Source organism: Phyllobates terribilis, unplaced genomic scaffold (assembly GCF_046119375.1).
Source record: "Phyllobates terribilis strain yellow unplaced genomic scaffold, ASM4611937v1 Scaffold_4__5_contigs__length_816908805, whole genome shotgun sequence".
NCBI lineage: Eukaryota > Metazoa > Chordata > Amphibia > Anura > Dendrobatidae > Phyllobates > Phyllobates terribilis.
In genome coordinates, this window is record NW_027362764.1 from 660,667,541 (window position 1) to 660,692,416 (window position 24,876).

General features: G+C 44.7%; 1 protein-coding gene across 2 annotated transcripts in view; it reads left to right on the forward strand.

The window, feature by feature from the left end:
- Window positions 1–24,876, forward strand: part of LOC141264476 (uncharacterized) — a 497,614-nt gene that overhangs the window by 372,914 nt on the left and 99,824 nt on the right. The window lies entirely within an intron of this gene.

A 24,876-nucleotide genomic window follows, 5' to 3' on the forward strand; every position in this document is an offset into this window, starting at 1 on the left:
TAGTTGGAGAATCACAGTGCTCTGGTCCAGCTGCTACAGACTGCTGACATGGCTACTGGACCATGTCCTGTGAATCTTTTTGTTTTATTCTATTAAGCAGAATTCAGAGTTGAAATCTCCCAGCATTCATTTGTGGCTAAGTGTATAGAGTTTTATAGTGCTTTACATACACATTACTTAACATAGAAATTGCGAGACGATGAAGGAAAAGTCATGGAGTTATGGAAATCCCAGGATGATGTTAATGATATGTGATAACTGATGAAAAAATGGAAACAAAATTTTCAAAATAATCTCGATTTAGTCAACGTTGATTATGAGTGCCAAGCACAGAAATTCCTGCACTTACACGCCTTGGCTGCTATCAATGAGGTTATTAATGGTTGTCTAAGTACTATTCTGCCATATAGAATTCACTTGGGAATGTAAATCATCAAGCTCCGCTGCTGGCAGCTTCATCTGCAATTGCCAACCAATGATGTCCCAGATGTGTTCGATGTAAGACAATTCCGGAGACACTGCAGAATATGGTACCACATTTAGGTCACGCGTACTGTTTACGGAAGCACGAGCAACATGTGGTCTGAAATTGCCATGTTGAAAGACAACTCCCGAGACACTTTGGAGAAATGGCCATTCCACTGGTTTCAGGACCAAATCAATGTAACGCCCGGCTGTTAGTGTACCTGGAATGAAGACTACAGGGGTCTGACTACCGTACATTATGCCACCTGTAAGGCAGCACTAGTCATCATAATGGGGGATACTCGCTGCACCGGGTAAATCAAAGCACACCAGCAATGTCCTTCCGGTATTTCTTAATGCTGCAGTTTATTATTATCATAAACCGCAGTTCACACAGTCCATCTTAGTCTGCCACCGGCATGTTTACACACTTAACATCCGGGAGTCTCTCAAGTAGCAGACAGGCCCAAGTGGCCCAAGTAACAGCCTTCAGCAAGGTAATAAAATAGCAATGTCCATATTAATGTCCATATAACACAGGGTATTACCTTTGCCGGGTTTAGCTGTCTCAGTCCATTACTCCGCCACCACTGTAGCTTTGCGGCTTCCCAGGTGGGGGACTCTAGCCGTCGTTCCCTCAAAGGCCACTGACATCCACACAGGATCCAGACTCTGCCTTTCAGGACTCTTACTCAAGCCTCTGCCTTCCAAGGCCACTAGCATCCACCCAGGATCCAGGCTCTGCCTTTCAGGCACCAGGCTTCACTCGGCCTCACTAGGCCTCACACGGTCGGTGTCCCACACACACGGGAACAGGCCTTACGCCTCTCTCACAGAACACACCTGTCTCCCATCAAGCAAGGTTTTTATATGCATCCCGTGCACACACACACATACTGACAGGACCTTGCTGATGTCACAGTCATGTGATCAGACAGACATTCTGTGCGCGCAGGACCTGAGCTATGTCACAGTCATGTGACTAGTCACCTGAGGGGGAAGGTACATGGTCAGGTAAAACACAACCTGGACCATTACCGTAATGCCAGCAAGTCGCTGCATTACACACCTTACACCATAATTGAGAAACTAGGACTGATGTGATGTTCAATGCCATGGAGAGGCCTTCCTGTGGGCCCATGTGGTCTCTAGACCAATTTCAATCTATTTTTTGCATCTAAGACAAAAGAGGGACTCATTCTTAGAGAAGATAGTCCTCAATTTCAGTCTCTGGTCTCTGTCTGGAGACCACATGGGCAACATCATGTAGAGACTTTCACGAGGGAAAGATCACAACAGTCCTACTCCCCCAATTATGATCCTGATGATTTGGGTGTCAGTCATCATGGCAGAACAGTTCTCAGACAACCAATATTAAACTCATTTACAGCATGACAAGGTGTGTAAGTGCATGTAGTTCTGCACGTAGTGCTCATACTTTATATATTTTTATTAGGTAATTATAAGTGTGATGGAACGTATCTTGCAAGAAGGGGTCACCAGGTATCATGAACCTGACCAAACCACATGCAAGAAATTTGGGATTTAAAGTGTACTGTATTAAAAATTACTCTTTTTTTTCCTGTGCAGTTTGTTGCATCCTCCCCTACCTACTGTATAATGCTACTTTAATATGATTTCATTTATTAATAATCTTTTTGCAATGTGTAATTTTATACGAGTGCATACATGATCCTCATCTTTCATAAAGCAGGTACAAGTAACACAATTAAAGATCTGAATGCTACTTTCATTCCATTTCTTGTATTTCAGTATTAGCCTTAAAAAAAACCTCACAGGTTAATGAAAAATTGAGATGCACGTAATACAATCTTAATAACCACATATTTACTTACATCTGAAGAGTTTGCTATTATTAGAATGTTTGCAGCAAAGGTTTTGTCAGAAATAAATTAGTCGTTCAATATCTAATTTATGATTTGGCCAGAAACCTTGTCATTGATAACCATTTATTGAATTGCACCATCATACAGTAAGACATAATCTCATGTTTTATCAATTATGCAATATTAAGAATTTAGAACACAATGTACAGATGTAGCAGAACTGAATTTGTTATTAAGGTCAACACTTGTCTCTAGCAAACAGAAGGTGCAAGATGGCAAGTTAATTCTGTACTATTTATTGCCATGTTCTTGTGTTAAAAACATTTTTTGAATAAGGTCACAAGGGGAAATTGTATCATCAAGTCTATGCATTAGTCACACAGCCGAGTGATTACCCAGTAAGAATTGTGTAATGACTAATCCCCCCCCCCAAACTATTTATATGTGCATGTAGCTCTTTCAAAGACGAGTCCAGCAATACCTTAGCATGGCCAGTCTGTTACTTTTTAATTGAGACTGAACAGCTATGGTAGATCTGAAGCATCTGCCACGCCAGTGCAATTCTTACCCCCCTCCCACTGGTGCCTTTTTCTGCTTGAATGACAATCTCTATGCTGTGTGAGTTCAGGCAAAGGAGACTTCAGTCAAGTAGAGTGTTACTTAGTGACAAGTGACTGTGAGCACCTACCCGATCCCTCGAACTTGGGGGGCCCAAGGCTTTCCCTGTTCTCCGGATTACCCTGCATGGTGGAGATGCCAGGGTCTGGTACCTTTCTATACTCTTATCTGTTCCCTCACCCACCCAGGGAGGTGTGAGGCCACAGTGTATAGGTAAACACTAACCAGACAGACAAGGGTAAACAAGGATAAAAGAAAACTACAATCATACAAATACACTCACAAAACAACAGGAGGAATAAGAAGGAAGAAACCAAATGGGAAAGGATAAGGATAAACATGCAAACCAACTTCATGCAACAATCTCTTGAAAAACTCCAACCCCCAACTCCAAACACTGAACTCTCTCCTTCAACTCTAAACCAGGTAGTGGTAACTATCACTGGCAAGGACAGAAGCAAGGAGGAGGGTTCTTATACCCGCTTGAAGTAACAAACTCATGACAACAGGTAACAGTATCCATGGGCCCTCCAATCCCTTCCCTGGGATTTAACACCTGTCACCTCTTAATACCACCTAGGGGGGTCCAGAACCTCCTGAGGTTCACCCCCCCTGCGCCAATCCACCATTAACCGGAAAACACCGACTTTGAGGATCTCCCCCCATGCTTGCTGCTATGGCAAAATTATACATAACGATTCTATAGTTAAACAACTTACATATTTTTTAAAGAGATGTTAAATGCGAGGTAGTGTGACCCGCTACCCTTCATCAAGGACCTAATAAGGGAGGGTGGGTAGGAGATCTTTTTAACGGCTTGGTGGTAACATAAAATGGCTACTCAGTTGCAAATGGCCATCCCTTATAAACCCTACACCTCCCCCTATTGGTGCCCAAACCCCTTGGCGACCGTGTCCCCACCTCTATCCCAGTTTAACCCCGACTCCCACAAATTCCACAGCTCCTTATACTCCCTCATTAAACCTGTCATGCTGACCTCCCTCTGATGCCAGGGGCCGAGTATGGCCTTTCGTGTCAGCAGGTATATGCGAGTCGTGTGAGCTTCCTCCAAACATGCCCCCCTTTTTAACCCCGTTTTTTCGATTCAGTAACCACGCAACACCTGAAAGTTAGTTTTAAATGGCCACAGCAGCCTTTTATTAACAAATACAATTAACAAATTATAAACATCCTTCTAGAGGGATGGTCCTTGAAGCCCCATACTTAAACAAAATAACAGGTTTGGTTTTTTGACCAACTAGGCTCAGATCTCATCTTACCTCCAGCCGCTATGCACCAGCTCGGAGGCACCAATTAAACAACCTGGCCAGTAAATGTAAAACAATATACATGGGCCCTCCAATCCCTTCCTCGGGATTTAACACCCTTCACTCTTAATACTACCTAGGGGGTCCAGAACCTCCCGAGGTCCTCCTCCCCCTCACCACTCCGCCATTAACCGGAAACACCGACTTCAAGGACCTCCCCCCATGCCATGAAGACAAATTTTTTGCAAACCTCAAAGATTTGTGCCTCTCCCCACCTTCAATCCCTTTTCGATACCTTCCAGTATTGCAGGCACCACATGTCAATACCTACTGCATTTAAATGGACACCATCCCTAGGCCGAAACTTGCCTTCACCTGTCTCCAACTCCGTATGTCGGACTGTCAACGCCCCATTCCTCACCATAAAATGAGTTACTGCTCTATTTACTTTGATTCTCGCTTTATTCACTCACTCAATTGAGCGAGCCCTACGCCAATACTTCCAAGGAGCTATATAGGACCAAATTGTTAGGATCTTAGGGAACATTGCCCACAGCCTTAGCATGTCAAATTTAATGTCCATAATTAGCCTACGACACGGTCTCTTACTTAAGTCATTACCCCCCAATTCAGTACCAGTATATCTGGTGCCCGGTCAAGCCTGACAAACTGATGGAATTCCGCGAGAAGTTGACTCCACACCATTCCCCTTTTTCCAATCCATCGAAGGGTAGCCTCTTCCCTTGACAATCCCATCTGTCGCCCCGCCGGCTGTACTACTGCCCGCAAAGCTGCCCAAAAGCCATGATCCACACAAGTAGCTGATTCCCATCTGTGGGAATAAATACAATATAACACACTACGTTAAAAACACAAAATGAGCACGCGGATCCTGATGTGTATTCCATTTTCCAACCATGTTGGACGGATATACGACTTGAACCTTGCGGATTCCCATCACCCGATTTTTCTTTACCAACCTATCACCTAATCTCCTTCTGGCTGCCTATGTGGTGGCACAGATCCTAAATAAATGATCACTTTAATCTTTTTACGGAATCCCCCCTACCTCCAGGCAGCATTTGAAAACCGCTAAAAATTTGAAAACGGGATAAGAATGAACCATCTTCGTGTATCAACAACGGGAAATTCTGCCCCCCAAGCCCTAAACCAAACTCCCTAAGGCACTGAACCAGACACATTTCAGATCCTGACACCGCAAAGAGCACAATTTTGTAGTCTTTTCTTGTCTCAACCGTTTTGGAAGACCGGATAAATTCCTCGATCCTGTCCCTATACAGACCCACATCCTCTCTCAAGAGGCCCTCCTTTTTAAATCTAGATGGGCTAACCAATTCACCTAGCCATAATGCTCGGATAAAGGCCAATCTAAATAAACCATTTTTCCATGAATACCTACAAACCGAAACCAAAAGCCTGCCCACTAGCAATAATAGTTCATACGATACCGGGCGCCTCCAATCTCTCACCTTCCAACCTTTATGCCACCCTTTTAGCGATTGAAGGACCAGAAATGTTTTTGTCTCATCCCGAAGCCTCTGAGCCTTAAATCCGAAGGCTAACCCTGCCATAAAACTATTCATTTTTTAAACCAACCACCATTTTTCCCAATAATGGCCTACTAACAATAGCAATAAACTTTCCTCTTCTACCAAGGACCCTAAAGATGACTTCCACTCCTCTCACACTTTCTAAGCAAGCTCGTAAGATGACCAAGTCCTGTCCGCTAACAACAAAGAAATCAAATTTCTTACCGAAGGGAAGATTCCACAACTCTTCAGGGCAAATCAAGCCTGTTGTTTTCTCTTGAGGTGCCAAGCTTCAAGACATTCCCACAGTGAATGAGAATTAGCATCAGCAATAAGATTTTTGCAACCTGGTTTGAAATCAGCCACCACCCACATGTTTAGCGATAAACCTAGCAACACCAGCCATTGTAACACTTTCACCATGGGTGGAGTCGAGGCTGATAATGAGTTAACTGCCACCACTACACCTTCATTGTTGCAATGAAATCTGATTTTTTTAATATAAATGCTCTCGCCTCAAACTGCCAATGATACCACGATAGGAAATAAATTGATTAACACCAGATTACTTACCAAACTCTGAGCCACCCAAGCCGTAGGCCACGTTTCGGCTAACCAACTACCTTGAAAATAGATATCGAAACCTTCCTTTCCTCCACATCAATAAACAGCTCTAAATCACTGGCATTCACCAGTGGTTCAATCCTGAGAGATCTGCCATTATACGCCTCCAAAAACCCAGCCCAGACTCCTAAATCTTCGCGCAATTCCTTTCACAGCCTGATAAAATGATGGAGGGCCTTTACGCCCATTGTCGCCAATGACAGCTGCCTGCAAAAAACCTTGCCCATTGGCATAATCCGACATGCGAAATTCAGCTTACCAAGGAGAGATTGCAATTCCCTCAAGGTAATTTTGTGTAACCTCCTGACCCTGCACATGTTCCCCAAGTCAACACTTTTCACAGCAGGTAGCCTACACTCCATCTCCACTGTATCGATCAGAATCCCAAGAATACTGAGGGATGTAACAGGGCCCATGGTTTTATCTGCCACCAAGGGAACCCCAAATTATTTAGCTACACTCTCCATCGTGCGTAACAATACAGAACAAACTGTTGAATCTCCCGGGCCGATGTACAAAAATCATCGAAATAGTGGATGCAAGAATTCAAACCTGAAACATCCTTAACCATCCATTCCAAGAAAGTGCTAAACATCTCAAAGTATGCGCAAGATAACGAACAACCCATAGGGAGGCAGTGATCAACAAAAAAACCCCGTCCCAATAACACCCCAACAAGTGTATGCTATGCGGATGAACCGACAACAACCTGAAAGCTGGCTCAATATCCGTCTTCGCTAGTAATGCGCCTTTTCCCAAAAACCGACCGTAACCATTCAATAGCCGCATCAAACGACATGTAAAGCACTGAACATAACTCTGAATCGATACCGTCATTCACCGACATGCCCTTTAGAAAGAACAGATGGTGAATCAACCTGAAATTATTTGATTCCTTTTTTTGGAACCACCCCTAGTGGAGCCACCCTTAAATTATCAAGGGGAGGGGAATTAAAAGGCCCTGCCATCCTGCCCAGTTCTTCCTCTTTTTTTAATTTTTCATCAACAGTCTCGGGAAACTGAATCACAGATTTCAAATTTCTTGTGGACAACCCAACCTTATTTTCAACAAACAGTATCTTAAAACCAGCATCAAATCCTTCCCTCAATAACAGAGCAGCTACCCTATCAGGATACCTACTTAGAAAGGGGTCCAGCTCTGCTAGCCGAACCGGAGTCACCCCTTTTTTCACTTCCCTCTCCTCCTCTCTGCTTACCCTCCTTGAAGCATTTCGATACACTACGACTGCCGCCACAGGTGGAACAATCGTGTTTAAATTTGCACTTGCTCCCAAATTTGTAAGCACTCTCGTTGAAGAGGAAACTCAGTCCTTTTTGCACGGCCACCAAGTGCCCCGACTGTCCAAGACCCCTGGCGCTCCCTGGAAATGACTGACTGCTGTGCCCCACTCTGCTAGGCGCCGTTACTCTCAACCATAAGGCGATATCATTATGGTCCCAGCAGATACTGGACCTTCCGCTGACGAAATTGTTCATCGTAGTGGAACAAACCCTGCCCCCCATATACACCATGAGCTTCCCCCGATCGCGTAACTATAGAAAAAAAAGAATTTTCAGGAGCCTTTTCGTCTATCACGCTGGCTAGAATAGCGAACGCTTGCAACCAATTAGAGAATGTCTGCGGTATCAGGCGGTACCTTCTCTTTTCTTCCTTCTCCTTCTTTGAGTCAACCTTTCTAGCCTTATCCAAATTAAAGTGTCCTAAAGGCAACAAAGAGAAAATCTCAACGTATTCACCTTTCCAGATTCTTTCCTTTGTTTCCTGCTTTAAATGAGCTCACAAAGGCCCCTCGAAGCACATGTAAACTTCCCCGTTTGCTGCATCATCTAGGCTCATTGTATCCTCTTTATCTTTATCCCCCCCGGGTGACTGAGCTAAAACTCATGCCCCATCACTTGCCCCACTTGATATTGCGACACTAGTCCCTGAGGCCACTACCCCTGTAATTTGCTGTCCGTCAACCGTTCCACTACCTCCCAATATGGCACAGGGATTACCCAGCCACGCTGCAGCAGGGGACACCCCAACTCCATTAAAATTTTCAGCCCCCAACAATAAAGCTATGACCCTTAAGCCTTGCAATACTAAACCCATACCACCACTAACCCCCCCAGAATTAACACCCTGACCACTAATTCCTGAGGTAAGTAATGGAGACCTGAAAGGAAAAGTTTCCGGCGACTGACCAAGCCTGTGTGCTGTGTTCCCAGCAGTTGACAATCCAGAATCCCGTGGCTGTACTCCTCTGTCTGATCCGTGCTGAAACTGAGTCGATGACGACGACTCCAAAGGGCCAGTCGATTGCTGCCCCCACTGCGGCATTATTTCTGCTGCTAAGAAGGGGACAGGGTCAACTTCCTCCTGCCCGTATGAGTCAGGCCTCACATAGTTAATGGCCGTTGCTATCGAGCTGGGGGCAGAGCCAGCTATCTGCTGCCCGTGGGGAGAAGGTGAATCGGGTCTCACATAGTTAAAGGCCGTTACGGCCAATCTGGGGGTGGGGCCAGCTACTTGCTGCCTGTGGGGAGAGGGCCTTTCATGATTTGAGGCCATTACTGCAGTGGTGGGGGCTGGGCAAGCTCCCTACTGCCCGTGAGAGGAAGGCCTCTCCTGACTTGCAGTCCTCGTTGCCATGATGTGGGCGGGGCCAGTCGACTGCTGCCAAGCATCAGGTTCCCACTGAAGGGCCTCATGGTTAGGCCTCCGTCCTCTCACTCTCCTCGCAACTCCATGCCGAGCGGGTTCCTGTCTGACAGGAGGACGCGCCGCTCCTGCTCCGGCATCCCCAGGCACTGATAAGGCTGGAGGGGAGACCGACGCCCCCCCCCTGCTGTGGGTCCTGCTATGTGGCAGGATTCTTCCTGGAACATGAGTGCAGGGCCGCCCCGCTCCTGATCGGAGGGTTCCGAGAGGGGCTCCTGATATGGCGCCGTACCCGAGGGGTCTCCTCTGGACTCGGGCAAGCCGGAGGCCTGGTCCTCCGCAACCAGCGTCCTTCCTGGGGAGGGTGAACTGTTCCGGCCCCAGCACCACCTAGCAGGCTCTGCACCGAGGCCTACAACCAATCTGCGCCGTGCAGACCAGCAGCGCTCCTAAGCTGCTGGAGCATGGAATCAATCACCTCCATTCCCAAGTGATTGGGAGATCTTCCTAACGGCTTGGTGTTAACCTAAAATGGCTACCCCAATGCAAATAGCCATCCCTTACAAACCCTACACCTCCCCCAATTGGTGCCCCCACTCCTTGGTGACCATGTCCCCACCTCTATCCCAGTTTATCCTCAACTCCCCCAAATTCCACAGCTCCTTATACTCCAGCTTTAACCCTGTCATGCCAGCCCCCCTCTTATGCCAGGGGCCGAGTACGGCCTTTCTGAACAGCTGATGCAACCCAAGACAGAGAATTCCAGGAGTTCACCTAAGCAGTTTAACCCTTGCAGCACCAGAGCAAAGATAGTAGAACTAAAAGGATGATGAAGCCGTTGTAAATACTTCAGGTGTATGTGTCACCAGACGCTATGATTGTCTGATCCCACTCTGTTGCGGTATCCCTGTGACAGGAGGAGGCGGCGCGCGGCAGAGAATAAAGCTGAAGTGACAGAACCTTAAAATCTACCAAAGCTTTTCAGCCTTTTTTTGCATAAATTCTGATTTCTCAGTAACAGAGGAACAGACTGGCCATGTAAAGGTATTGCTGGACTTGTCTTTGAAAGAGCTATAAGCACATATAAATAGTTTGTGATGTGAAATTCTGCTGACTTATTCCCTTTTATTATGTATTCAATATATATATTTATTGAGAGAGCCATGCTATGCTGTATGTTGTTTATTTTCTGCACATAGTCATGGTCAAAAGTGTTGGTACCCTTGAAATTGTTCCAGAAAATGAAGAATTCCTCCGAGAAAATTATTGCAATTACTCATATTTTGTTATACACATATTTATTTCCTTTGTGTGTATTGGAACAACACAAAAAAAACAGAGAAAAAAAGGCAAATTTGACATAATTTCACACAAAAGCCCATGACTGTATATAAATTCTTAACGTGTTTTCCACTGCCAGCATGAAATATTTCTATTTGCTTTTGATATATGTTGATTTCCTTTTTTCTGACATTTTAGGGCTTTGCATGCTCTGTGCGTGTGTCAGTTAATTATGACTTTCTGACATGACGAGTGATTTGCTCTTTGTAACCTATGTCTTAAAGATGTTTTACAATTTCTCATGTTCATCCACTGCACATCTTAGGTTTATCCACTGAGACATGCATATGGCATTTAAAATATTTTTTTGTAGCTAGACCTGTGTCATTTAAAGATTAACCATTATTTAAATTTTTATATTTGATAAATCAATAGTACATATGAAAATAAGCAGCTTTGTAATATATGTTATCAGAGAAATCTGCTTCTTTCTACTCCTTTACTCATCTTTCACTATGAATCCAAGGTTCAATGAAGACAGATTTTCACATTAGTGAGTTAGTTAGAAGATAACATGCGCCCATCGGTGCTCCCATGACGTGGTCACGGGGCACTGATGTGTTGCTATGATAGCCTCTCATCACTGAGCTGCTTTGAAACTCAACCAATGGCTATATGAAGCAATAATGTGGTATTGCTGTCTACAGTACAAGCGATCAGTATTTTCGGTCAGAGTACAATCTGACAAAACATAAGGTCGGGCTCTATTACATGCCACGGATTTGTGGTGCACATATGCCAGGTGACTTGACGTTATCATTGATGGCATTATAGCCTTACCTCAGCCTTGTTAGGATACTACTGTTCTGATTTTTACATCATTGATCATTTAATCAATCACAGTTACATGATATTTGTACCACCTGACCTCAGTCAGTTTCAATGCGTATGCTATACACTTATGCGGTTGTTGTTTGGGACGGCTTATAGGGGATTAGTCTCCTTCTCTTGCTCCATTTCATCTGCCTTATCTAGTTGTGCTTCTCACCGAAACCACTTCTTACTAGAAGTTATTTTTCCTATTTCTCTGATACTTGTTCTATTTAAGGTTTAATAAAATGTATAACTATTCAATGGTTTTTTTCTCTGGCTGCCTCTTTTTGGGATTGGGTGTCCATTACTTGGTTTGTTGATATTTCTCCCATACAATCCCCTTTTTCTTGGTTCTATGTGATGTACTATATATTTGGACCACTTTTGGTAGATTTTAATTACTGCAAACCGGGAACCCTCATGAATACCTGCTGTTTAGTCATCACAATTTGGCCCTTGTCAAATTCAACCATATATCCTTCTTCCAACACATCAACTTAAAGAACTAACTGTTTACATGCTGCCTTTTACATCCCAGGATAGAGTAATGCAAAACACCTTAAAAGGGTTGTCCACTACTCGGACAGCTCAATCTCAATCAGCATGTTTTCCCCCTTAAAATAACAACACTTCATTTTAATGCTTTGGTACCACACGCCAGATATTTTGCATAGCTTTTTTCCCTCCACATCTGACTAGTGTTGGAGGTGCTTGGGAGCAGTGGGGTCGCTACTAGTGTTGAGCATTCCGATACTGAAATATCGGGTATCGGCCGATATTCGCGGTATCGGAATTCCGATACTTAATTCCGATACTTTTACAATATCGAATACCGGAATCGGAAGTTCCCATAATGCCTGCGCTCTGAAGGATGACAAGTGGGTGGCAGTGCTCAGCTGAGATCCAGCCTGTCATCAGAATGCCATCCCAGCGTGGGAGAATTCTCCTGATTGTTTAAAAGCCGGTGCGCGGTAAAAAAGCGCCGGCTTTTAAACAATCACACAACCCCATTCTACTTCCCCGCAGCCTCCCACCCCGATCCTCCGCTCCCCTCGCCACCTCCCATCCCGATCGTAAGTTAGGACCGGGCGGGGAGCGCAGCACCAAGGAGCGGGGAGCGAAGGACCTGGGTGGGGAAGCCGGCAGTGAAAAGACTTCACCGCCGGCTTTCCCGTTCTGTGCTGCGCTTTCCCGCCGGTTATTTCAAATGAACAGCTGAGGTATCAGGTGATGCCGATCAGCTGTTCATTTGAAGTTGCCGCGGTGCCCTCAGAGGGTTCATGTGAGTTCATGCTTGACTGCATTGCATGAACTCACATGAACTTTCCCACGGTCGCACAGGTCAGCCTCACCTCCCAGACCCGTCATGATTGGTGTGTGTGGGTGTCTGTGCGATGTGTGCGGGTGTGCGCGGTGTCTGTGGGTGTGTGCGATGTGTGCGGGTGTGCGCGGTGTCTGTGCGATGTCTGCGGGTGTGCGCGGTGTCTGTGCGATGTCTGCGGGTGTGCGCGGTATGTGTGCGGGTGTGCGCGGTGTCTGCGAGTGTGCGCGGGTGTGCGCGGTGTCTGTGTGATGTGTGCGGGTGTGTGCGTGCAGGCAGACATAGGCCGATGTGACACTACTACTCCCATCGGCCTATGTCTGTCCCCCGTCCACTCGTGCCAGCAGGATCAGCTTGATGGGAGCAGTAGTTCCCATCAGCCTGATCCTGCTATTTAAATTGCCCTACTGTGTCCCCAATAAATGTTAAATACATGTCATTGGTGGCCAGTGGTTACCTACAATAAATTAGTTCATACATTACCTGTCCCCGCCGATCACCACCTAAAATAAAGTAAAAAATAAAAAACTACACCTATACTCACCTAGACACCTAATTCCCCGAAGCCATCGATCTCCTGTAATAAAATATAAAATAATAAACCACAACCTTATCCTTACCCCTCCGTAGTAGTCCACGAGTGTCCCACGATGATCTCCAGTTCAGAGCAGCCACATAGAATGTGACCGCTCTGAACCGCTGCCGCCGCTAGAATGACGGGGCCGTAAAGCAGCCCCGTCATTGCATAAGCGGGTTCACCGGAGTTCAGGCAGCGCTGCTCCGGTCAACTCCTTTACGGCCCTGCTGTATCGTGAGAAATTCCCACGGTACAGCAGTGCCGTAAAGGAGGTCTCCGGAGCAGCGCTGACTGAATGCACTCCGGTGACCTCAGTCAGTGGCTCCCGCTGCCGGGAGTGGACGTGTTCCCGGCAGTGTGAACTTATAGCAGCCATGCACAGCTGTCACCATCTCCAGATGTGACAGCTGTGCATGGGAGATCAGCGCAGGAACGTGGACAGGTAACTATTTTTTTTTAGTAAACTAAGAATTTAATAAAATTGTGTGTTTTATTTCAAATAAATTATTTTTTTCTGGGTGTAGTGTGTTTTTTCTTTTTAACACTTTGTAGGTTAGTAATGGGGGTGTCTTATAGACGCCCATCATTACTAACCTGGGCTTCATGGCAGCTGGCGCTGACATGAACCCCAGCCCTATTACCCCCTGCCACCGCACCAGGGCAGCGTGGAAGAGCGAGGCTAAGTGCCAGAGTTGGCGCATCCTATGGATTCGCCATTTCTGGAGCGGCTGACGGCTGGTGTTTCTAGCCTGGGAGGGGGCCAATATTCATGGCACCCTTCCTGGGCTATTAATATCAGCCCCCAGTTGTCTGCCTAGCCTTTGCTAGCTATTAAAATAGGGGGGACCCCACGTCATTTTTTGGGGGGGGGTTCCCCATTTTAATAGCTAGTAAAGGCTAGGTATTCAGCTGGGGGCTGATATTAGTAGTCTGGGAAGCTCCGTGGGTATTACCCCCTTCCCAGGCTTCAAACATCTTCCCCAGCCGTCTGCTTAACCTCCGCTAGAGACTAAAATTATGGGGGATCCCACGCCAATTTTTTTTTTAAATAAATCCTTTATTTTAACACTAAATGACATTTGAGGAGTTAATAAAGATGCAGTTCCTAAATTATTATTTATTTTTTAATTAATTTTTCCCAAAAATTTTGACGTGGGCTTTGCTATATTTTTGTATGCCAGCCAGGTACAGCATCCAGCTTCTATGAACGCGCCATTTTCCGGGGTGGCTGCGGACTGCAATTTGCAGCAGGGGGGGGCCCCATAAACCTTGGGTCTCCCTGCGCTGCAGATTCCAGCCCCCAGCTGCCTAGTTGTACCTGGCTGGACACAAAAATAGGGCGAAGCTCCACGTATTTTTTTTTTTAATTATTTCATGAAATTCATGAAATAATAAAGAAAAAAAGGCCTTCCCTATATTGTTGTGTCCGGCCAGGTACAAATAGGCAGCTGGTGGTTGGGGGCAGCCCGTTCCTGCCTGCTGTACCTGGCTGGACACAAATATAGTGCAAAGCCCCACGTCAATTTTTTTTAAATTATTTTAGGAAATTCATGAAATAATTAAAAAAAAATTGATGTGGGGCTGCGTCCTATATTTGTGTCCAGCCAGGTACAGCAGGCAGGAACGGGCTGCCCCCAACCACCAGCTGCCTATTTGTACCTGGCCGGACACAACAATATAGGGAAGCCCTTTTTTTAAAAAATTATTTCATGAAATAATTTAAAAAAAATTGACGTGGCGCTTCGCACTATATTTGGGTCCAGCCAGGTACAGCAGGCAGGAACGGGCTGCCCCCAACCACGAGCTGCCTATTTGTACCTGGCCGGACACAACAATATAGGGAAGCCCTTTTTTTCTTAATTATTTCATGAATTTCATGAAATAATTAAAAAAAAAAAATATGTGGGGCTTCGCCCTATTTTTGTGTCCAGCCAGGTACAACTAGGCAGCTGGGGGCTGGAATCTGCAGCGCAGGGAGGCCCAAGCTTTCTGGGCCCCACCCGCTGCAAATTGCAGTCCGCAGCCGCCCCGGAAAATGGCGCGTTCATAGAAGCGCCATCTTCTGGTGCTGTACCCAACTCATCCAGGGCCCTGGTGCGGTGGCTCACTGGGTAATAAAGGGGTTAAGGCCAGCTTGGCATTATCAGCTGGCCCTAAGCCCGAAATTCATGGGGTCACGCCAATATTAGACATGACCACCATGAATTTCTAGTAAAGTATTTAAAAAAAACACAACACCCAGAATAAAGTTCTTTAATTGAAATAAAGACACAATTCTTTATTGTTCTAAATTAAACTATACTTACCATCACGCCCATTCCAGCTGAAGCCAACGATCTCCTGCAATAAAAGAAAAATAATAAACCAACCTCATCCTTACCTTCCCATGGATCCCACGACAGCTTCAGCTCTGCTACATCGAGATGACAGGCTGGACCGCAGCAGAACGCTGGCATCCAGCCTGTCATCCCGCAGACACTGAGAAGCGCAGGCATGCTTGCGCTCCTCAGTGTCTCTCTGTGACGGCATAAAGATGAGCCGAGTTCATGTCCAATGAACTCGGCTCACCTCATGCACGTCACTGACAGCGTGGGAAAATTCTCCTGCACTCAGCGCTTCAGCGTGAGAATTCTCCCACGCTGTCAGTGACGTACATGAAGTGAGCTGAGTTCATTGGACATGAGCTCACCTCATGCACGTCACTGACAGCGTGGGGAAATTCTCAGGCTGAAGCGCTGAGTGCAGGAGAATTTTCCCACGCTGTCAGTGACGTGCATGAGGTGAGGTCATGTCCAATGAACTCGGCTCACCTCATGCACGTCACTGACAGCGTGGGAAAATTCTCCTGCACTCAGCGCTTCAGCGTGAGAATTCTCCCACGCTGTCAGTGACGTGCATGAGGTGAGACGAGTTCATTGTCGGCTCATCTGGATGCCGTCACAGAGAGACACTGAGGAGCGCAAGCAAGCCTGCGCTTCTCAGTGTCTGCGGGATGACAGGCTGGATGGCAGCGTTCTGCTGCGGTGCAGCCTGTCATCTCGATGTAGCAGAGCTGGAGCCGTCGTGGGAACCATGGAAAGGTAACGATGAGGTTGCTTTATTATTTTTCTTTTATTGCAGGAGATCGTTGGCTTCAGCTGGAATGGGCGTGACGGTAAGTATGGTTTAATTTAGAACAATAAAGAATTGTGTGTTTATTTCAATTAAAGGACTTTATTCTGGGTGTTTGTGTTTTTTTTAAACTTTCACTATGGGGTTAGTAATGGGGGTGTCTTATAGACGCCTCTCCATTACTAACCTGGGCTTGATGTCAGCTGGCATTATCAGCTGACATCAACCCCAGCCCTATTATCCCACTGCCACCGCTACAGGGCAGTGGGAAGAGCGAGGCTAAGTGCCAGAATTGGCGCATCCTATGGATGCGCCATTTCTGGGGCGGCTGACGGCTGGTGTTTCTAGCCTGGGAGGGGGCCAATATTCATGGCTCCCTTCCTGGGCTATTAATATCAGCCCCCAGCTGTCTGCCTATCCTTTGCTAGCTATTAAAATAGGGGGGACCCCACGTCATTTTTTTGGGGGGGTCCCCCATTTTAATAGCTAGTAAAGGCTAGGTATTCAGCTGGGGGCTGATATTAGTAGCCTGGGAAGCTCCGTGGGTATTACCCCCTTCCCAGGCTTCAAACATCTGCCCCAGCTGTCTGCTTAACCTCCACTAGAGACTAAAATTAAGGGGAACCCCACGCCAATTTTTTTTTAAATAAATCCTTTATTTTAACACTAAATGACAAGTACAGTAATCAACACTATCACTGTACTTCATATATATGTGACTGACATGTTTCTATCTATCTAATCTATGTATGATTCTCTATTCCTTCTATTCTAAATTGTCGGGTACCGATGCTGAATTGCCGGCCGGCTTTCTTAAAGAGACGGTGCATGAAAACACTATTATTTTTTTATATAAATCCTTTACACTAAATGACAAGTACAGTAACCAACACTGTCACTGTACTTCATATATATGTGACTGACATGTTCCTATCTATCTAATCTATGTGTGAAGCTCTATTCTGTCTGTTATAAATTGTCGGGTACCGCTGCTGAATTGCCGGCCGGCTTTTTTAAAGAGACGGTGCATGAAAACACTATTATTTTTTTAAATAAATTCTTTACACTAAATGACAAGTACAGTAAGCAACACTGTCACTGTACTTCATATATATGTGACTGACATGTTTCTATCTATCTAATCTATGTGTGAAGCTCTATTCTTTCTGTTGTAAATTGTCGGGTACCGGTGTATGCGCTGATGAATTGCCGGCTTTTCGCATAATACATTCTACATTATTCTTAGTTGTTTTACTTCATGTAGAATTAACCTACAAGGAAAGAAAGGGTTTATTTTCATTCCGATATTAGTGTCCCATTGACTTGCATTGGTTTCCGGTATCGGAATCGGCGATATCCGATACTTTTTGAGTATCGGTCCGATCCAATCCGATACGATATTTCCTGATATCGGAAGGTATCGCTCAACACTAGTCGCTACCACACACATATTCTGGGATTGTCCAATAATTTCTCCTTTCTGGCTGAAGGTGAGGGACCTGATCTCCCAGATCTTGGGTGCTAGGGTTCCTCTGGATCCTCTGACCTACCTGCTCAATGTATGCCCATACTCTATGGAAAACGACCTGCCCGGCTGCTCCTCTATATATTAACAGTGACTAAGTGCCTTATTGACTCCCATTGGAAAAAAAGAACTGCTCCCACCATTAAGGAACTCAGGTCGAGGATCGGGGAGTCTAGGCGGATGGAGAATCTCGCCGCGTGCATTAATAACCATCTTGATTCATTTAATCGTCTTTGGGCTCCATGGGATGACTTTGTCGCCAAGTTGGCTTAAGAAGATGTTGTATTTACCTTTTCACCCTTCCTCTTCTTTCTCTTCCCCCTCTTCCCTTTCCCCATCCACAGTTTTATTGATTGGCTATTGATGTTACATTGGGTAACCTAGAAATCACTCCATTCATTGCACATGGGACTTTTTTGTTTCGACAAGACTGTTAGTCGATAACTCATTGTCCAGTGTAATAACATTTTCTAAGTTCCTTTTTTTCGCTGATAAAATGCATATTGCATTGTTAAAAAAAAATTGTTAAACAATTCTAAAAAAAAAATAACACTTATACTCACCTCAGCCGGCGCAGTATCAGCAGTGGCTCTCTCTGGGCTCGCATTCACATTAAAGGAATTGTTCACTACCCCGTCTTAATCAGCATATTTGCCCCCATAAAATAAGAACACTTCTACTCATCTCAGGTGTCATTTCAGTGGTGTCAGCACTCTCTTTCCCCAGGCTCACGTTACATTGTTATGTCACACAAGCCCTAATCCCAATTAGCGCTGGCTTCACTCTCCCCGTCTTCGGACAAATCAGACATCAAGAGGAAGTGAGAACTACGGCTGGCCGCTCACTTCCTCTTGATGTCTGATTCGTCCGAAGGCGGGGAGAGTGAAGTCAATGCTGATTGGGCTCAGGGCTCACGGGACATAACAATGTAACTTGAGCTCAGGGAAAGTGAGTGCTGATGTGGCACCCCAGGAGTCCGGTTGCCACAATGGCATTGCCTCCCTCACAAGGGGGTGATGCCATGCCTGGAAGCAAGCAGGGGTCCCCTAATCAGGTTTTGCTAGCATGCAACACTTTCCTGGCTCCAGACCAGCAAGGGGAGCTCCTCCCCTTAGCAACTGGGATCTGGAGGCAGGGTTAGTTAGTCTGAGGAGAGCAGAGAGGAGTTAAATACAGGACGTCGACGAGGAAAGACCTAGGGAGTGGAGCTGCACGGCAGTTTACCCCAGAGGGAAGCGCAGAAGAACCAGACACAGGAGTCCGAGGTTGTGGGGCACCGAAGGCCCAGCAGCAGAAACCGGATGGCAGGAGACTGCAGGTCTTCTGGCCCCATCAGACGCCCGGAGGCTCAGCAGCACAATAGGGCCCAGCACCGCCACGTGGGAGCGACACTCCAGGAAGGCCCGAGCTGCCTGTTATACGGGTGAGCACAAAGACGTTTTACTCAGGGACGAGGGCCGCTGCATAGCTATACGCAGCAGGGCCAAAGAGGTAGTGCAAAGGGAAGGCCTACAACTCCACCTGGCTAGGTGGATCCCCCAACTTGCTTCCAGGCCGCCCGGACCTCTACTACCAGTTAGTACCCGTGCCCCAGTCTGCCTAACCACCGCAAGTAAAGATAAGAGGAAACTGCCATTAAGTTGTGGACTGATTATTAACTGTGCCATCCTCTGCACTATACCATAACAGCAACGTCTGCACTGCCCTGGAGCTAAACTCTACCTGTGGAGAGCCAAACCAACTCAGCTGCATTAACAACAGCTCCAGAGGACCTGCTCCGCAGCGGCGGCTCCCTTTAGCCGCATACCACAGGTGGCGTCACGAACTGTATATAAAAAGAACTTTAATTCCCCTGTAAATACCCCTTTTTACTGACCGCCCTGGGTCACAGACCGGGTCACCGCCACTGTGACATTTCCGCTAGCGACGACTGGCCCAGCACCGTGTACCCCACGGCCCAGGGGACGCGTCACTGACACCACTGAAATGGCACCCGAGATGAGCAGAAGTGTTCTTATTTTATGGGGGCAAACATGCTGATTGAGATGGGGTTGTCAGAGTAGTGAATAATCCCTTTAATTGGGTTTTAAAAAAATGGATTTTGAAAATCAGACAGCTAATTTACAGTTAATCTGTTGTCTGAATATGCTACTTTATTTACGGGTTTCTGATTGCAGGGTCAGGTCTGCTTTCCTTGAAGCCCAACGGTCATAGTAAGATATTGTTGCTAATATGAACCATCAAAGAATACAGTGGAGTCATAATTATGTGTCCAGTGTATTCATTAGGAGCGCTCCCCACCCTCCTGACATTGATGGCTGCCATGTATGCTATGCTGACAGGTGCAGGGTACCTTATTGTACTCTACTATGACATATTGCAGCTGACATATTTATAAAATGCACTTTGTCCTAAAACATATATTGCAGTCATAAAATTATTTGTAAATTAGTGTCATAAAAGAAGATGTACTAGATGGAACCCTGTCTAATTGGTTATCTGGGTCTGTAAAATCTGAACCTGTTTAGAGGGTCTTATGGACTGTAAATGTAGGAAACATTTTATCAAATACGGACAAGGGAAACCAACCCCGGAGCCCATTGCTTACAATGAAGGAGAAAGGTAGACTTCACAGCTTTGTGTTTTGAGCTGTATTGGCATGGAACCACCTACTTTTTTTTTTTTGCCAATGACTAAGATTTTTTTGCACCATTCTTGGTAACCCTTTGTCATATGACAGTTACATGCATTGTTTGTGTGTTCTGTTTTCCCCTCTTTATATTCTGGGGCATATCCATAAGGCTCGTAGGGTAGTTGCACCCAGACCCTGGTGCCTGATTGAAATTGTAGCTGGCAGATGGCGGAGGGGCTCGTACAGATTTTGCATTGGGGTCCGGGAGACATACGATATATTATGTCTTTGACTTGAAATGTAGCTACCACTTCTGCCCGTTTTGTCTCCATATATGTGAAAAGTTTTAAAGAACAATTGTCTTTTTTTACTGTTCTTCTAGAAACATACGGAAAAAATCTGTAGCATAATTTATTGAGCCTAATTTGCACAGTAAATCACGAGATGTTTGCTAACCTTGAGCTCTTAACAGCCTCTTATGAAAGTGTTTTTTTTTTCCCTTAACTTGAAAAATAAAATAATCAACAGCATAAAAGCAAACCAAGGGCGTGCAGGGTGATTATAAGCGGAGCTGCGGCATACATTTTAAAGTAACGCATTCTGCTATTTTGAGCAAATTTATTGAACCATTTAAATTGTTCTGCATTTACTTTTCTGTTTTCGTGACATTCGAGACACGGCGCAGAAGCCATTGTTAAGCCTAGCAACCATACCCCACAGATTTTTATGTAAAATTATAGATGTGTTTGTACTTAGGCACATTTTCCAGGCTCTTCCTAAGCATACCATATAGGTAAATACTTTTAGAGACAATTGAATAATGTGACTGCGTCGCTTGTGTAATTTTGCCTTTTTTGAGGTAGCTGAAATGAAGAAAATGGCTTACAGATTTCGCTGTATATGGAGTTTGAAAGTAACAACTGAAAAATGATGTTCATAATCTGAATTGCAATGAAACCAATTATCTGTACTGTGGCTGCTCGCAGGGGAATTCTCCTAAAGGTTTAGTATTTCTTAAAAGAAATTAAAAACAGCTGTAAAAATACCATAAAACAAAAATAGCAGCTGCAAAAGAGATTAACATTCCTTGATTTCATTTGAACCTGATATGTTATTTTTCTAACAGCAACCTATATGTATTTATATATGCATTATTTATGAAATCGTCCAGTAGAAGAATCCGATTTTTAGATGCTGTTAATCTCTTACATGGTAAATTAATTTTCTATTGTTTTCTTGGTGATTGCAGCCTTCCTAGTTGCGATAAGAATGACTTTAATTAAAGCCTTTACAGATTAATAAACACAGTAATAAGTAGTGGAACAATTGCGGCTCCTTTTTTTTCTTTGCTGCTGTCAGGAGCCATCTAATCCGAGTGACGTTCACTCTTTTTAAACCTTTCTGTAGGTTCTATTTTTTTTTTTCTTTCTTCCTTTTCCTTTCCATCTAGCAGTAGGGCACAAGCGAAACAGCCTTTAATCCATTTCATAAGTCTATTAAAGCTGGTACAATACATAAAACAGAGCTGGAGGTGGTGACAATATAAAACAGTTTGTTTTGTCGTGTTGGCCAAAACATATGGCAGCCAGTTTTTCAAGAGCTGAACCAGATGGCGACCACTAATCGATTCTTTATGTCGGGTAAGCGGCTGTTTACTCGTTCTCTTTCAAAGCACCGCTGCGTAGTAAATTAACAAATAATGTAATGACCCATGTATGTTGAGCTAATAGGAGAAAACTTTCAAACAGAAAACGGTTAATGCGGCAGCTGCACAAAAGGAAAGGGGGGAATGGAAGAATTGGCAAGACGATTTGATCATTTTTTGGAAAGTTAAATGTATTATTAAGCAACAATCTCATTACACTTTACTGTTAGTTGTTCACACCATAGCAGGTTCTTTACAACTTCAATGGTTCGTGCTCTGCTATAATGAGAAGGATCTCATTTTTTTCACTTTTTCAGGCCATGCCCATTTTAGATCAAATAAACGTCATGTGAGAATTTATGGATAGATCAGTGGGGGTCCAACAACCAGGTGTATATGTACCGTGAGGTGGGGCGGTCTGAAGAATCAGGCGGCAGCAGCACAGCATTTTCTCCTGCCCCTGTGTTTTTTGTGCTGGGCACTGTCTGACCGTATAACACTCTGATAGTCTCTCTTGAGGGACAGTTTCACTGCATATGTCTTAATCAGAATACTGTGATCAATGGTTTTTCCTCCTTTAACTCATGGTCAGTGTGAAGTATCGGAGGCAGAAGCACTGCATTGTCTCCTGCCCTTGTGTTTTTTGTGCTGGGCACTGTCTGAGGGTATAACACTCTGACAGTCTCTCTTCATTGACATACAGAGGGAGAAGAGCAACATTCTGACTGTATATGTCTTAATCAGAATACTGTGATCATTAGGTTTCTTCTCTTTTGACTCAGGGCCTTGGGGAGGGGGACCCCAGCATCTGTCTGTTCTCTGTCGCTACAGTCATGTATAGTTAATTAATTATTTGCTTTTCTTGAAGTGCGGCCTATACTGGGATTCAAACTCACAATGGCAGAAAGAAATTTTAGTATTGAGCCACAAACTGCACTGCTAAATATAGGAGAATTTTCTCAGCTTAAATATCTAAATAGTTTTTTCTTCTTTTCAGGCATGTTGTACTAATGCATAAAGATACATAGCTATACACCAATATATTAGGGGTAAAATAAACTTAGCGATTTTTTCTCCCCTATGAAATTACTAAAGAATAATAAAAACAACAATAATCACTTCTTATTAATCTGTTTAAAAAGTAAACTATAGAAATTATTAAATGACATATACATGTTTGGTATCCCTGAAATCGTAACAGCCAACAGAATACAGTACCAAAACAGGATAATAACATGTTTAAAAATTGGCTGCGCTGCTGGAAAGAAGTCTCTTGCCGCAATATTCTTAGAAGGTTCTTTATTATCCACTACGCTTTTTAATCCTGTACTGATCTCTATGTCAATTGTAAAAAATCAACCTGTTGGTTGCTGATCTCCCGACGGCAAGTGTGAAGGAAGGACCGGGGAGCCGCGCCGCCGGTAGGGATGCTTCTGCTGCGAGCAGCCGCTCATCTCCCGGCTGCGACCAGTCAGCGATATTGGCGCCAAATTTAAGCAACGCTCTGCACAGAGGTCAGCGGCGATGCAGCCGAAGTACCCCGACCGGCGGAGCAGCCGGTCATCTCCCTGCTGCTCGCAGCGGCAGTACCCGCACAGGCAGCGCCGCTCCCCGGTTCTCACTAATACGATTCGCTGATTGGTCGCGCCCGCCGGCCGCGACCAATCAGTGATTTTGGCGCCAAATTTAAACACCGCTCTGCTGATTGCGCCCGGTCGGCCGCATACATATTCTAGAATGCCTGATGCGTTTGAATCGGGCCACCATCTAGTCTCCTATATTATGGTTTTACCCTATTGTGCGCTTCTCCCTTCACAGTCACTGTTTCCTCAAGACACTACAGATTATTTGTGGTGATCAGTAAATGGCTTTAAAAAATGATGTGATTATTTTTTTTTTCTTTATTAAATCCATAAAAAAGTTAACGTAAATGTAACGCTTACGTACGTGTTTGGCAATGGTAAAAATGAGAAAATTATTGTTATAACAACTATAAATCAATGAACCAAAAATAAATAGCCTGAACAGGTGTACTACAAAAATATTATTGTGTATATGCATGTTCTATGTGTATGTGCATATTTTATATATGATTGTATGCATGTGTGTACTCTATATTGTGACAAGGTCATTGGTGATGTATGTGAGGGGAGATACAGGTGCATCTCACTAAATTAGAGTATCATCAAAAAGTTAATTTATTTCAGTTCTTCAATACAAAAAGTGAAATTCATACATTATATAGAGTCATTACAAACAGAGAGATCTACTTCAAGTGTTTATTTCTGTTAATGTTGATTGTTTTGGCTTACAGCCAATGAAAACACAAAAGTCATTATCTCAGTAAATTAAAATAATTAACAAAAAACACCTGCAAAGGCTTTCTAAGTGTTTAAATAGGTCCCTTAGTCTTTTTCAGTAGGCTCTACTATCATGGGGAAGGCTGCTGACTTGACAGATGTCCAGAAGGCAGTCATTGATACTATTTTCATTGGAAATTAAGGTCTCAGAGTCTAGAGGAAGAGTGGAGAGGCACACAATCCACAATCAGTGATGGTTTGGGGAGCAATGTCATCTGCTGGTATAGGTCCACTGTGTTTTATCAAGACCAAAGTCAGCTCAGCCGTCTATGAGGAAATTTTAGAGCATAACTTCATGCTTCCCTCTGCTGACAAGCTTTTTGGAGATGGAAATGTCATTCTCCAGCAGGACTTGGCACCTGTCCACACTGCCAAAAGTACCAATACCTGGTTTAAAACCAACAGTATCACTGTGCTTGATTGGCCAGCAAACTCACCTGACCTTAACCCCATAGATTTATGGGGTATAGTCAAGAGGAAGATGAGAGACACCAGACCCAACAATGCAGACGAG